This window comes from Vicia villosa, unplaced genomic scaffold (genome assembly GCF_029867415.1).
Source record: "Vicia villosa cultivar HV-30 ecotype Madison, WI unplaced genomic scaffold, Vvil1.0 ctg.000621F_1_1, whole genome shotgun sequence".
Classification (NCBI taxonomy): domain Eukaryota; kingdom Viridiplantae; phylum Streptophyta; class Magnoliopsida; order Fabales; family Fabaceae; genus Vicia; species Vicia villosa.
In genome coordinates this window covers 178,109-194,627 of record NW_026705279.1, presented here as the reverse complement: position 1 = coordinate 194,627, position 16,519 = coordinate 178,109, and positions in this window count along the sequence as shown.

Genomic DNA, 16,519 nt, shown 5'->3' with positions numbered 1-16,519 from the left:
ATTAAATTTAAATTATTATTATTCATTTTATAATTAAATAACTCATTTCAAATTTAGATGTATATTTAAATAAAATCTATATTGTATTAAATAAATTTGTAACAGGACACGATCAGTTAAATTTACGCAAAATTTTTTTTTGATAAATATTGCTTTCAATATGCATTTGAATACAAATTTACTATACAAAATTATTTTAACCTATACAAACTCATGAATATCATTAATTTTTTATACAAATTATTTTTTCGCTCACAATTTTAATAAATTGAATTAACATAATTATTAAAAAAATTATTTTCAAATGTCAAAATTATTCATAATTATTAAAAAAATTATTTTCACATGTCAAAATTTCTAATTTTCTCACGGATCACTATGAACAAAATACATATTTTGTTTTAGTTGACATTATACTTATTTGAGACGCAAAATTCTTATTTTCAAATGTCAAAATTTTCTATTTTTCTCACGGGGCACTATCAATTAAATAACCATTTTATTTTAATTAACAATTCTTATTTGTAACGGAACACGATTAGTTAAATTCACACAAAAAAAATTTTGATAAAAATTGCTTTCAATATGCATTTGAATACAAATTAACTATACAAAATTATTTTAACCTATACAAACTCATGAATATCTAATTTTTTATATAATTATACTTATCATTCAATATTCTAAATATCTAAACAAACTATATATATAATATCAAATAAATGTACCCGTGCGGCAGCACGGGTAGTTTACTGGTAAATAGACTTATAATGGATTAGCAAAGCTAGGTATACTAGTGGCAGATGATGTGAGTTATTTATCTAACTCAATCATTGACTCATTGTGCACCATTATTTTACTGATGGATGATCTTGAGAAGAACTAAACTAGTTTCAATAGTAATGATTAGATTTGGCCAATGTAGTGTCAAAATTTCAACTTTTTGAGTGAACTAGTGTCTTACCCGTGCGTTCGCACGGGTACCCGTCGTTTTCGCGCATTGTGATTGAGGGAAATAAAAGATGATAGGGAAAGTGTTATTTTGTTCAATGTAGATATTATTGTAGAAGTAAATATCCTAAAAATAAATTTGTAAAATATAGAAATTTCTTTTCAATAGGTTGGGCCAAAGTTTGGGATATACTGATTAAAAAAAATTATTTTCCCCTTAATATTCAATATTTCGATTAATAACTTCATGTTCCCGTTAATATTTAATAGGCTTAAATGCACTTTTAGTCCCCCTATTTTGGTGTTTTTAATTTTTTAGTCCCCAAACTAAAAAAGTCAAGTTTCAGGTCCCCCATTTTAATTTTTGGTGAATATTTGAAGGTCCCCCATCACTTAAGTACAATTTTAATGACATGGCAAGTAATATTTGGTCCAGTCACTTGCCACATCACTATTTTTATTTTAATTTCATTTTTTAATTATTAACTTAATATTTAATATTTTCATAAAACATTTTATGTATTTATTATTTTCATCAGTTGCTTTATCTTCCTTCGTATACATTCTTCTTCTTCAATTTTTTCCAAACAACATACTTAAGCTGCTCCGTTCGCGTAACTTCAGCTCAACCTTGTTCATCTCCATTGTTCATCCACCTTCATTGCAATGTCAGAAGAGTTCCCAGTTCCACTTTCATCAAAGTTGAAAGAAGATGCAAAGTTTTGCTTCAGGTACGTATTTGAACATCTTTGTCTGTGGTCCCAATGTGTTTTATATTGTCTGTGGTCCCAGGTATTAGAAACCCTAATTTTAAATGTAGTGCTTTGATTGTGGTCCCTACGAATGAAAATGAAATGTTGTTTAATCTAAAAACCTAACCCTAAAATTTGTCCTATTCAGGCCAGCTATTGCCCAAAGAATTAGGCTAAGGATTCACCATCGTGGTAAACTTGTGCACAGTCCTGTTAAATGGTACCTAGATGGGATAGTTACAGAATTGAATTGGGCATGGGATGTTGATTATATATCCTACATAGAACTAGAGAAATTGATTCATGAGGTGGGATATAACAGTTTGAAGTGTATTTGGTATGTGAACCCTAGGTTTAGTTTTGCTAGGGGTCTGACAGCTATAGAAAATGACAGGGATGTACTAAGGTTTATCAAGGATGTTGAGGGATTTGATGTTGTGAATGTATATGTCGAGCATGCCATTGATATTCCTGAAATACTTGATGAGGGTGTAGAAATGGATGTGGATGGTACCAATGTAGGAGTGGAAAATACTGAAGGTGCTACAAATGATGAGGTAGAGGGTGATGGAGAAGGTGCTAATGCAGGTGGTGAGAGTGATGTTGGAGTAGAGGCAAATGTTGATGGTGAGGGTGATGTTGGTGTAGAGGACAATGCTGGTGGTGAGGGTGATGATGGAGTAGAGGCAAATGTTGATGGTGAGGGTGATGTTGGTGTAGAGGACAATGTTGATGGTGAGGGGGATGTTGAAGTAGATGTTAATGTTGATGGTGAGGATGATAACATGAATGATGCTGAAAACAATATGGATGGTAGCACAGATGATGATGATGACTTTGCACCTGATACTGATGAAGAGTCTATAGAAGTGGATTGGACTACAGTGTTACCTACAGATACATCATCAATGCCAACTGAGAATGTTGTGGATGAGGACTCAGATCAGCTATACACTCCACCAGGTAGTGAAGATGAAGAAGAGTATGAACATTTTCCAAATTTTCAAAGTAGTGGAGATAAAAGGTTCAAGTTAGGGCTGGTGTTTAACAACAAGGATATCATTAAGGATGCTGTCAAGGAGTATGCAATGGTTAACAATAAAAATGTGTACTTCAAAAAAAATGATGCAAAAAGGATGGTGGTCAATTGTGAAGAAGGATGCAATTATCATTTGAGGTTTAGTAAGAGGGCTGGAAATCAGTTTTGGCAAATCACCTCCTTATATGAAGAACATGCTTGTGCTAGGACTGCTTATAATAGGCAATCAAAGACTGGGTGGTTGGCAAAGCAGTTTGTCCACATTCTTAGACATACTCCTAATATGAAACCAGCTGGGTTGATAGCTATATCAATTGAAAGATGGGGTGTGAAGCTGTCAACTGACCAGGCATATAGAGCTAAGAGAAAAGCTATGGAATTGTTACAAGGTGCTGGGAGGGACCAGTTCACACATCTTAGGAGCTATGCACAAGAACTCTTGAATTCCAACCCCAATAGCAATGTTATTTTAAAGTGTAGTGATTCAAGTAATGGGCCTGTATTTGAAAGAGTATATGTCTGTTTGAATGCATGTAAAACTGCTTTTGCAAAATTCTGTAGACCTTTAATAGGTCTAGATGCCTGCTTTTTGAAAGGTGACTATGGTGGACAACTGATGGCAGCTGTTGGTAGTGATGGGAATAACCAAATATTTCCCATTGCATATGCTGTTGTAGAGGCTGAGACCAAGGATTCATGGGAATGGTTTATAAATCTTCTCCTAGAAGACTTGCAATCAGTGAACAATGTGTCATATGCCTTTATCTCATATCAACAAAAGGTAACTGGTTTTATGCACATATCTTTAAGTTATGTTAACTATGGTCTATTAACTGTGGATTTTGGTTTATGGTTTTTCAGGGACTTGTACCAGCTGTCCAAGGAGTAAGTGAACATGTTGAGCAAAGGTTGTGTGTAAAACATTTATATGGAAATTGGAAGAAGAAATTTTCAGGTTTAGTTTTGAAGGAGGTCTTTTGGAGTGCAGCAAGGGCTACTACCATTCCAGAATGGGAGAGAGCAATGATTAGGCTTAAAGCCTTGAATGAAGATGCTTGGAAAGATATTAATGAAATACCTACAAGGTTTTGGTCTAGGTCACACTTCAAGACACATGTTAAGTGTGATCTTCAAGTTAATAATTGGTGTGAGGCATTTAATAGGGCTATTTTGGAACACAGAGACAAACCCATTATAAGCTTGTTAGAGGGGATTAAACATTACATCACCAAGAGGATTACAAGTCACAAGGAAATGATGCAAAAGTACAATGGAGTGATATGCCCTAATATCCAAGTTATTGTTGAAAAGAACAAGAAGAATGCTCATGGTTGGACTCCTACATGGCATGGTGATGATGACATGGCAATATTTGGAGTTACTAATGGGATAGACACTTTCTGTATCAATCTCAAAGACAGGACATGTTCATGCAGGAAATGGATGTTGAATGGTATTCCTTGCAGCCATGCAATCTCATGTATGTGGCAAATGAAGAAATCTCCAGAAGAGTATGTTGATGATTATTACAAGTAAGAGATTTATGTAATTTGTATGACTGGTAAGTTTTAAATTGTAGGACTGCTAAATAAATTGTTATGGTTGTTATTTGTAGGACTGCTAAATACTTGGAGTGTTATGGCAACATAATTTATCCAACTAATGGACCACAATTGTGGCCTGTTATTGAAGGAGAAGTTGCAGTCAACCCACCCTTGATGAGAAGAGCTATTGGGCGCCCAAAAAAGATAAGGAACAAGTCAAATGATGAGCCAAGAAACCCTAATGTGCTGCCAAGGACTTTGTCAACAGTCTCATGTAGGAAATGTGGAGCTGTTGGACATAACATTAGAAGTTGCAAGGGTAAAAGAGCTGCAGATAGATCCATACCTGTTGGTGGGAACAAAAAGGCAAAGACTAAGGGTGCTGCTAAGGGTAAGGGAGCTTCTAAGGGTGCTGCTAAGACAAAGGGAGCTTCTAAGGGTGCTGCTAAGTGTAAGGGTGCTGCTAAAGTTAAGGCAAAGACTAAGGGTGCTGCTAAGGCTAAGACAAATGAACCTGAGATTGCTTCATCATCACAAGGACCACCTGCCACACAGCCTACTCAAGAATAGTTATAGGATTATCCTTTATGTAATGTTTATTTTGATTAAGCTTTTTTGGCAAGTTCATGAACAAGTTCCTGTTATTTATTTGGCAAGGTCTGTTAACTTATTGTCATGAACAAGTTATGATTAATGTCATGGCAAGATCTGTTATGAACAAGTTAGAACAATGTTTAATGTTTATTGTCATGAACAAGTTAGAACAATGTTATGTTTAATGTTATGGCAAGATCTGTTTACTTTGTGTTCATATGCTACAAGCCACCACAATTTCAATTCATATGCTGTCAATTCATATGCTGTCAATTCATAGAACAATGTTATGTTTAATGTTATGGCAAGTTCCTGTTATTCATATGCTCATATCAGAATTTTACAATTTCAAATCAACTTTATGATACAAGCCACCACAATTTCAAATCAAAACACAAGTTTACATTAGATTTCAAATGGGACAACATCCATTACAATTGACATCAAAGAACAAGGCTGCAAAGAAACTGAACTAACAACACAAATACCCTAAAATCACATAAACCCTACTTCATTACATTAAGCATCACAAGTCCTACTGCCATAACTAATGTCATGGAAACTGAGAATTTCATCAATAAGTTCATTGCATTCAACTTCGTCTTCACTTCTGCTACTTTTGTATTAGCTTCATCCAATCTAGCCCTTTCATGCTCCAATTTTTTCTGCAGGGAGTAAATAATTTCCTTGGCTCTTGATGAGAGTTCATCGTCGTACCAAACAAAGTGGCTACACCTTTTATGCCCCTGTACCTGCAAACCAAACATATAAAGAATCACAAATTAAGTTTGCTGCTACACATGAGGTGAAACTGTACACTTTCAGATACAGTGAAAGTAACGTTACCTTGTACATCCCACACCCAAAAAAACGTCTGCCTGGGTTCGACTCAGTCCATGAGGTCATCAATGGAGCTTCAAGCCCACACCTGCACTGGCTTCGAAACTGACATGAACGTGTAGCCCCGATACTACTCGCCATCGTGCATTGAGACATCTCTGAAAAACGCAACGAGAAGAGAGGGCGAAGAAGAGAGGGCGAAGACTTAGATTGAAGAAGAAGACTTCCTGCGTTGAAGGATGAAGATGGAGCTTTTGCCCTAGTTCTGCAAATCTTGCGTTGAGATGAATGAAGAAGACAACCCAATATTAAGGGTTCAATTTAATGAAAATAATAAATACATAAAATGTTTTATGAAAATATTAAATATTAAGTTAATAATTAAAAAATGAAATTAAAATAAAAATAGTGATGTGGCAAGTGACTGGACCAAATATTACTTGCCATGTCATTAAAATTGCACTTAAGTGATGAGGGACCTTCAAATATTCACCAAAAATTAAAATGGGGGACCTGAAACTTGGCTTTTTTAGTTTGGGGACCAAAAAGTTAAAAACACCAAAATAGGGGGACTAAAAGTGCATTTAAGCCTATTTAATATTTTGATCAGTAACTCACGTTCCCGTTAATATTGAATATTTTATTCAGTAACTTCATGTTCCCATTAATAGTCAATATTTTGGTCAATAACTTCATGTTCCCGCTAATATTCATTATTTTGATCAGTAACTCCGTATTCCCGTTAATATTCCAAATTTGTTCCCGTTAATATTTAATATTTTGATCAGTAACTTCATGTTCCCGTTAATATTCATTATTTTGATCAGTAAGTCCGTGTTCCCGTTAATATTAATTATTTTGATCAATAACTTCATGTTTTAGTTAATATTTCAAATTTATTCCCGTTAATATTCAAAAAAATTATCAGTAAAAGGTATCAGTAAAAGATTAAATTTGGGTTAAAATTAAAAAAGTTATAAAAAATACTAATATTAAAAAATTGAATATTGAAAATAAAAATTAATTAAGAAAATAAAGTTTATATGTTGTTTTATTAGTATGCAATAAAAATTGGAAAGATCAATTATTTGACTTAAATTATTAATGTTTTACCAATAGTAAAACAAAATGTGACCTGCATAAAGAACAGACAACGCAATGTCGATTGTCCAATGCAATAAACTTATTCACATTTACTTTTAACTTACTAACATTGGTTCCCGTTAATATTGAATATTTTAGTTAATAACTCCATGTTCCCGTTAATATTCAATAGTTTGATCAATATCTTCATGTTCTGGTTAATATACAATATTTGATCAGTAATTTCATGTTTCCGTTAATGTTGAATATTTTGATCAATAAACATCATTTTCCCGTTAATAATCAATATTTCGATAAGTAACTTCATGTTCCCGTTAATATTCAATATTTTGACCACTAATTCATATTATCGTTAATATTCAATATTTTATTTAGTAACTTCATGTTCCCGTTAATATTCAATATTTTTATTAGTAAGTTCATGTTTCCACTAATATTCATTATTTTGATCAGTAACTTTGTATTTCCGTTAATATTCCAAATTTGTTCTTGTTAATATTCAATATTTTGATCAGTAACTTCATGTTCCCGTTAATATTTATTATTTTGATCAGTAACTCTGTGTTCCCGTTAATATTCATTCCTACTAATTCTCCCTTAACAACTCTTAATATGTCCATATACTTAATGCCATCTTGCCACTTAGTAGCCGTTAGATCTTATTACTTATTCTCATGCTTAGAGAAATATGGATGTTACATGAATCAACAGTATAATTATTCCTATATATAAATATTTTTGTTTTGGAATTATTTATATTTTTTTAAATCAATAGTAAATTTATTCGCGTTATTATTCAACATTTAATTAAATGTGTTAATATCATTACCATATGCGCGCACCATATCAGTACTCGTGTGTTCGCACAAGTGATAATTTTTGTTTTGGAATTGTTTATACAAATATTTAAATCAATAGTAAACTTGTTCTAGTTATTAATTAATATTTAAACCAATAGCTTAATATCAGTATTATATGCGCGTACTATATCAATACTCGTGTGTTCGCATGGGTACTGGTATGGTATGTTAAGTTCTCGTGAATTATTTACAAATTTGAAAAAAATAAGGCATTGTGATGAAATAAAGAAAAATTAAATAATATATTAATTATTCATAATCAAAATAGTTTATTATTTTTAAAAGAGATAATATTTGAATCAATAAAAAATTTGTTTCCATTTACAAAAAGAAAGAAAGTAAGTTTCTCGTATTTGGATCACTCTTATTTTTTTCACACAGATATTTATTCAATTATTATTATATTTGTATACATAAAATTCAATATTAGCCTATATTTTTTTTGTATTTAGCTTAAAATTTCATATTTCAATTATTTTATATTATATATATAGATAAATATGTATTAATCATTGATGAGGTTGTTCCCGTTAAAATTTTAAATTTTATAAATGACAAAAAAAATTGTATGATTAATAAAAAATATCATACAATTTTGATTCTATTTATTCATACATTACTTATGTTTCATTCAATTAATATTTATATTGAAGTTCATTTCATTCATTTAGATTATATGCTTATTTTGTACCCAAAAAATATGCGATTTTACTATCAACTTATAGATTGAAAACTCTATACACTATTTTATGTATAGTAATAAACTATCTTGTTCCCGTTCATAAATATATAATTATTTGTTATACGACTCTCATATTTAATATTTCATTGTCCTTTCATTGTGAAAATATCTTTCTTCTTAATTTAAACCAAGTCATAATCTCATATAAAATTAAAATAAAATTATAGGCTATATTAAAACTGGAAATTAATATATTTGATTAAGATTTATTGAATTATTTAAAGTTATTTAAAAAAATTTATTCTATATTTATATTTTTAAATAAAAGGATATATTGTTGAAGTAATTGATTCAACTAATGACATGGATATTTTTCTGTTTTTGTTTTTTCACCGTATCAATAAAATATTTTCACCCATAATATCGTAATTTTTTTTTATTAAATTATAAGTCACATAAAATATTACCGTAATTAAATTTATGACTGACACACACACACACTTATATATATATATATATATATATATATATATATATATATATATATATATATATATATATATATATATATATATATATCTATATATATATATATATATATATATATATATATATATATTATGACGGTATATTTTAATTTATTTGCATTAGGTATAAAAAAATATAGATGTTATTGCAATTAATGGTATATTTTTACAATCATTGATTTAGTTATTTGTACGACTAATATATAGTGTAGAAACTAACCTAAAGAGCATTATTTGTTAACATAATTGTAACGTAACACTAATTTTCGAAATTTAATTAAAAACTTCAAATAGGAAAATTTGAATTGTTTATATTTGGCTTATTTTATTTAATACTTAATAACATATAAACAATAAGAGTTATGTGATGCATGTTAAAAATAAAAAGTTACTTTATAATAAATAAATTATTACTTTTAGTATTTTTTACAAATAAAACTATTATTTTAAAATAAATATTATTTTAAATGCATCACTTAATTTTTTTTACATAATTTAAAAAAATAAATATCAATAAATTTATTATATTTATATTATTTATTGATATTTTAAAATATATGTAGTTTATTAAAAAATTTATATTTTAAGAATAAATTAATAGTATTAAAAATCTAAAGTTGAGAATTTATTTATACTATTTTGTTATTAAATAACATAAATTTTATTTAAATTAATTTTTTAATTAATATTCATAAAGTATAGGATTTTAGTGTACTCTTCAGTCATAAAATAGCATAAATTATATTAAAAACTCTAATTAATATTAAATTTACCAAATAATATATGTACTTCTAAAGATAAAAGAGCCAAAAGGCCACAAAAAGAAAAACATTTTCTGAGTCAGTTACAATTATAAAAACTCTAATTAATATTAATAAATCGTTTATTTAATTTTTAAAATTTAATTAAAAACTTCAAATAGGAAAATTTGAATCGTTTATATCTATTTGACTTATTCTATTTAATACTTAATAACATATAGACAATAAGAGTTATGTGATGCATGTTAAAAATAAAAAGTTACTTAACTTTATAATAAATAAATTATTACTTTTAATATTTTTTACTAATAAAACTATTATTTTAAAACAAAATTTATTTTAAATACATCACTTAATTTTTTTACATAATTTAAAAAAAAGTAAGTATCAATAAATTTATTTTATTTATATTATTTATTGATATTTTAAAATATGATTAGTTTATTAAAGTTTTTATATTTTAAGAATAAATTAATAGTGTTAAAAATCTAAAGTTGAGGATTTATTTATACTATTTTGTCATTAAATAACATAAATTATATTTAAATTAATTTTTTAATCAATATTCATAAAGTATCGGATTTGAGTGTACTCTTCAGTCATAAAGTAGCATAAATTATATTAAAAACTCTAATTAATATTAAATTTACCAAACAATATATGTACTTCTAAGGATAAAAGAGCCAAAAGGCCACAAAAAGGAAAACGTTTTCTGTCCTTTTACTTTTACTTGAGTTACAGTTATAAAAAATCTAATTAATATTAAATTTACCAAACAATATATGCACTTCTAAAGATAAAAAAGCCAAAAGGCCACAAAAAGGAAAATAGGAAAATGATTTATGTTTCTTCCACTGCTTCTACTTGAGTTACAATTACGGAAGAGTTACTCCTGAAACATACCCAAAGAAAAGTTTAGTAAAAACTTATCTAGTTGTTCTGCGATCAATGTATGAAACTTTAACTAATATACTAATAAGCCAAAACAGCAACAGTGATAAAGCTATACTGATAAAAATAATTCAATTCCATTCAAACCATTCCATTCAACACAAAAAAATAATAAAATTCAATCCAAACCATTTAATTCACAATAATAGAAAATTGAATAGATGATTGAATCCTATAAGACTAACAACCTTGCACCATCTTTTGGAGGACTTCCGCATAAGAGTTTGGTCACATGTTGGGTGTGAGGATTATCAAACAAAATCGTGGCCCCATTATTGATAGAAAATAAACCCTAAAATAAGATTTTATATCTGAGAAGGTTTCATAATATTAAGAAATCAATAATACACAACACAACATTGTAAAAGAAAAAAAAAACAAATAATGACATTAAAAAAAGAAGAGATAAATCGAATGTATATAAAGAACAAACTTTCTTCATTTTCGGGAAACATGATGTGTCGGTGTCGTGTTTTTGGTGTCCTTAGTATGTAATTTTAAATTTGAAAATGCTCCTAACCTGAAATAGCTCTGAAGCAGCATTAACATTCCCTTATTTGAGCTTAGCCATTGCTAAATCATGATAACCATTCCTTTTCCTAAAACAACCAAATTCACACAAACATAAAAAAAAATTGATTCAAATATTAAAACTTGAAATGAAAAATTTAAAAAAATAGCAATAAAACAAATACTTGTTCCTCTCTTTCTCAGTTGCTAGGAACATTACAACCATCAAAAACAACAATCGATGTTACTTTATAGTACCGAAGCAGATTCACTCTATGCATAAAGTATTCAATGTAACGCAATTCTTTTCACTATCAGAATCAAAACAAAGTTCCATAAGGCATAAATAAGCTAAAACCAAAATAAAAAACAAATCAAAAAAATCAATAAAATGAATGAGTGAATTTCAAAACTGGATAAAAAACAGATTTTTACTCACCTCCTTTATGAAGTCATGAATATGCATCAATATCCACCTGCAGATTTCGCAATGTGAATGAGAATAAGCTATGAGAATGAAAAATTGAACACAGCCCAGATAAAATTTTGAGGAAAAATCAAAACTTTGTCAAAAAAATATTAAATCTAACAAACCATTAACCATGAAGCAGTAAAACATTTCATTCAGAGCACGCTCATCGTCGGACCGCCGATAAAATACAACAACCATTTCGAATTCGACGTCCACCACACTCACCGCTAGAAATCCGTTGTCGTTGCCACAGATCTACCACCGCAATAAAAACAATCCAATAAAAAACAAACATCAGAAAACCAAATCAATTAAAAGAGAAAACTTTCAAATTTCATAGTATCAGTTATACTATTCAACAACTATATAACATCAAATACTTTTAGTAGTTTAGCAAATTTATAAAATCAATTCAAATTAAAAGAAAATTTAAAACAGAACAGTAAATCTGCTGCAGAATTATATGAATGGTTGTTACCTTTGTTTCTAGATTTCACTGGTGAAACGGCGACGGGGCATCATCAACCTTCAAACACAACAAAAAAATAATAAGCGATTAGAATTAGAAAAAATGATTCAGGAACAGGTTCGGATAAAAATTCACTGTTTTAATTGTTGGTTTGTGGTTCTTGAATCAAGGGTTCTGTGATGTGATCGATTGATTTTGTTTCGGTACCATGGTTATGGTTTTGGGGTGAATTGAGATTCTCAATGGGAAGTTAGGGATTTGGATATGGGTGAGAGATAAAATGAATTTGTGAAAAGATTTAGTTATTGGGTAACGTAATGAAAATTTTGTTTTTGGAATTGGAATAGAAATCGGTAGAAGAAACGTGAGAAACAGTTTTTGAAATTGGAATTGGAATAGATACAGTTATTAAAATTGGAATTGGAATAGATACGTGAAACAAAAGGTTGAGAGAATAGAATATTGAGGTGCTGATGTGGAATATTGTGGAGACAGCAGCTGATGTGGACAGTCCCATTGATCAAGAAAAGGTAGACTTTTCTTATACGATAGATGTAAAAAACATCATTTTTAGGTCATTGTCATCTTTAAATTTCAACTTGGTGTACCGAACACATCTAACTTGGCTAATCGATGGATGATATGCTATTTAATATGAACCACATTTAAACTATCATCAAATTTAAGTGTTGTGAAATTGATTGGATCATTAAAATTATTTCAACCATATCAATAAATTAATTGGGTTGGAAAAAATAATAATAACAACCAAAAAATATATGACTTTTGGCTTAAATAACTTATGACAGTTCTAATAAGTATATTAATCTCTGTATATTAATCTCGTCAAAATAATATATTAAATTTATTTTTATATAAATTATAAATTTTATTATGGTAACGATAATGCAAATTAAAGTAAATAATAAATGGGAGATTTTAAGGTTGATTCGGTATGTGGATAAGACGAGAAATTTGTCGAAATATAAAATTTAATAATTAAAGATAAATAAATATTTATTTCGACTCCCTTACTTCTACTTGTTGTTAAGTACATTTCTAATATGTTAAAATTCTACGGCAAATTATTAGGGTCAATACACCCAATTCTTTGGTGTACAACTAATTAATTTAGATAATAATGTTCTAATTCTTTAAACTAACTCAGAGTTAAATTAAGCATTCTAAGTTCGATAATTCAAAAATCACAACTTATACCTATTCTTATTTAATTACTAAGTTGAATAATTGTCCTAGATCGGATCGGTAGATTTATGGTGAATAATCTCTACTCATCTGATATCGATTCATGCATTCATCAATGCATAAAAAAGCATTAAAATCAATGACAATTAAATAATAACAACAACATAACTGAATTTAATTAATCCCAAACATCCATATGATCCAATAAAGTACAAGTATGTTTGTAAAAAAAAAAACTTAATCTAAGAAATCTAGCTGCTCATAATGCATGTGTCGCGGTGCAAAAAATATCTGAGCGCACGAACCCTCAAAACACAACAGAGTCACCACCGTAGTTTATTTTTGAAAGGGAAATTATCGATAAAACCCTAAAAGAACAAAAATATGGTTGGCGCAACCAAATTCAAATTCGGGAGTCGATTATGCGAGGGGAAGGTATTAGCACCCTTCACATCTATTGTACTCAACGATTTAGTTAGTTTTGCAAATATGAATGTTAACGTAATGTATTTGTTTTCTTCTACTTATTATTATTAGATGTTTATATAGAGAAGATAAGGACTAAAAATAAGTTTTTTTATTAGGGTGTTTGAGAAGACGTTGAATCTCACTCATATGTATCCTTAGGTGTGATGGAGTACTCAAAGTTATGTAGTTCTTAGTAGAAAATGTTTGTTTGTTGGTTAATTTTAGCGAACGACGTTTGAGTCGCATTCGAGCAGTTAAATGTTACTTGTCGCGCACGGACGGAATGAAGTGTTTGCTTGTATTGCGTTAGAATGGATAAAGCAAAATCAATATTGGTTGTCGTGCACAAAAGGATAATGGAGAAAGAAATATCAGTGGTCTTCAAGCACATCTCCCCTGCTTTGACTGTTTCGTTTCTCTCAAAGGCTATGTTGTCAAAACTTGACATGACCACCTCGAGAATCGATGAGTTGTTCACAACCTTTCTAGGCAATTTTGAACCATTTTTTTAAATTGAATATTAATGACAAATGAGAATAGATAAGTCCGCCAAAATACGCCGCTCGCCAAAGTCTGCCTCGCCTATTCGTTTAACCTATCCCGCCTTAAGTCCGCCTTTTTTTAGTTAATTCTAATAATTCTTAATGGTTTAATTTATACATTTATTTGTAAATATATGCAACATTTTTTAAAGTAAAATTTGTTAAAGAGATGTTTTATAAAAAAATGTTTTAAAAAATAAGTAAAAAATTTAATTGAAAGGTAAAAAAAGTCTATTAATCTATTAAAAAAAAAGGCGCCAACCCGTCACCTTAGCGGGGCGGGCATGATTTTTAGGCTCATTTAGACTTGGTGAGCTAGCCCGCCCTGCTCTTTTTTTGCGGATATAAGGCGGAGCGGGCGGCCCGTTTTGCCACCCCTAGGTATGTTAATGTTTGTTTAAGTGTGCAGGACTATGCACTAAAATCTATTATAGAAACTAAGTTCTAGCAATGAAAAATTGAACATTAAAGAGAACCTAAAAAAACAAAATCTAAAGGATTGGAATCTGAAAGATCAGTCTCTAAAGAAGTCAACTTCTTAAGATCAGAGTTTGAAGAAAGTCAATCTCTGAAGATAAAGATTATGAAGGCTCAGAATCTAAAGAGGTCAAGAAGAGACTCTGAAGTAAGTCAACTTCTAAAGACTCGTCTTCTGAAGACTCGGATTCAAAATCCAATCATAGCTCAAGGATCAAGAGGAATATGACTGGTCACTATCAAATTTAAGGACTTTTTGTCTTCTTCTGGTTACGAGCAGAATTTGGCAGAAGACATGTGGAATGCAACAACTAATTTCTATTGTGGTAAAGGAATTTCAAATGATCTTTCTACGATATTAACTATATCAAGAAGCTTTCCAACGTCTCTGATGATGCTTCTCTAAAAGAATCCTTGTGCATGAAGTCTTATTCAAAGACTCTTTTATGTTCCTCTATTTAAGGAGCCAAAGATTTGAAGAAAACTACAACATTGCGCCTCAACTAAAGAGTTATTACTCTATAAAAAAATACCATAAGTTTACCTTAGGAATTCTTAACACTTGTACATTCTAGAAATTTCTAAGTCTTAGAGTCTTTATGTGTTATATTTAGTTTACACGTCTAGTTGTATATCAAGTGTAACACTCAAACAATCTTTCTTTCTAAGTTAGATTGTAGAAGTCTCTTACTTGTGTGCTTGAGCATTTGAAGTCTCTTGCATGTGTGCTTGAGCATTTGAAATATATAGCTTATATTGTTTAGCATTTGAAGTCTCTTGCTTGTATGCTTGAGCATCAGAAGTCTCTTTTCCCGTGTGCTTGGGCATTTGAAGTCTGTTGCATGTGTGCTTGAGCATCTGAAGTCTCTTGCTTGTGTTCTTGAGCATCTGAAGTCACTTGCTTGTGTGCCTGAGCATCTGAAATCTCTTGTTTGTATGCTTGAGCATCTGAATTTTGTTGCATATGTGCTTGAGCAAAGGAAGTCTCTTGCTTGTATGCTTGAGAAAATTATAATCAGTTTTGATTATAGTAAAAATTTCTTGTAGTACAAGGGAACTAGACTACTCCTAATTTGTGGGAGGAACCAGTATAATTGCTTACACCTCTCTTTCTTTCCTTTCAACCTCTGAACTATTTTATTCCACTCCTAAACATTAACTCTGTATTAGATTCTTTTTCTAGTGTTCAGAATATGATAATAGATTTCAGAAGAGAAAGAAAAAGAGTGAAAAATTTAACCCAATTATACCTCATTCTTGTATTTTTCTCACCTAACATGAATTCATCATAACACTAATCTTGGTAAGATATTTACACTAGACCACAAGCATCATGTAAAATAGGAAAGCATACATCATCATCAATTTTTATGGTTAGAAAAAAAAACCCTAAGTTTTCCAAAGGTTAAACTATCTAGAAACCTAGCTTTGATAGATGAAGATTGATGACATTGAGATGCTTTGCTTCTTGATTCAAGTTCTCTTCTTCTTTTTTCAAGTTTCCTTTTTTCCTCTTTTTTCTCAACTCCTCTCCTTTCAATTCTGTCTTTTCTTCTTTCCTCTTTCTCTTTCTTACTACAAAATGATATGTTGGAATGGGGAGAGAGAGAATATTTTAAAATGAGATATTTCTTCTAGAGGATAATTGATCATTCATTGATGTTAACAAAATATTCTTTCTTGTACCAACTAATAATCAACAATTAAATTGAGTATAAATTAATCTCTTCCGAGTCCACTAATAATTTGATTGACAACGAATAAAGCACT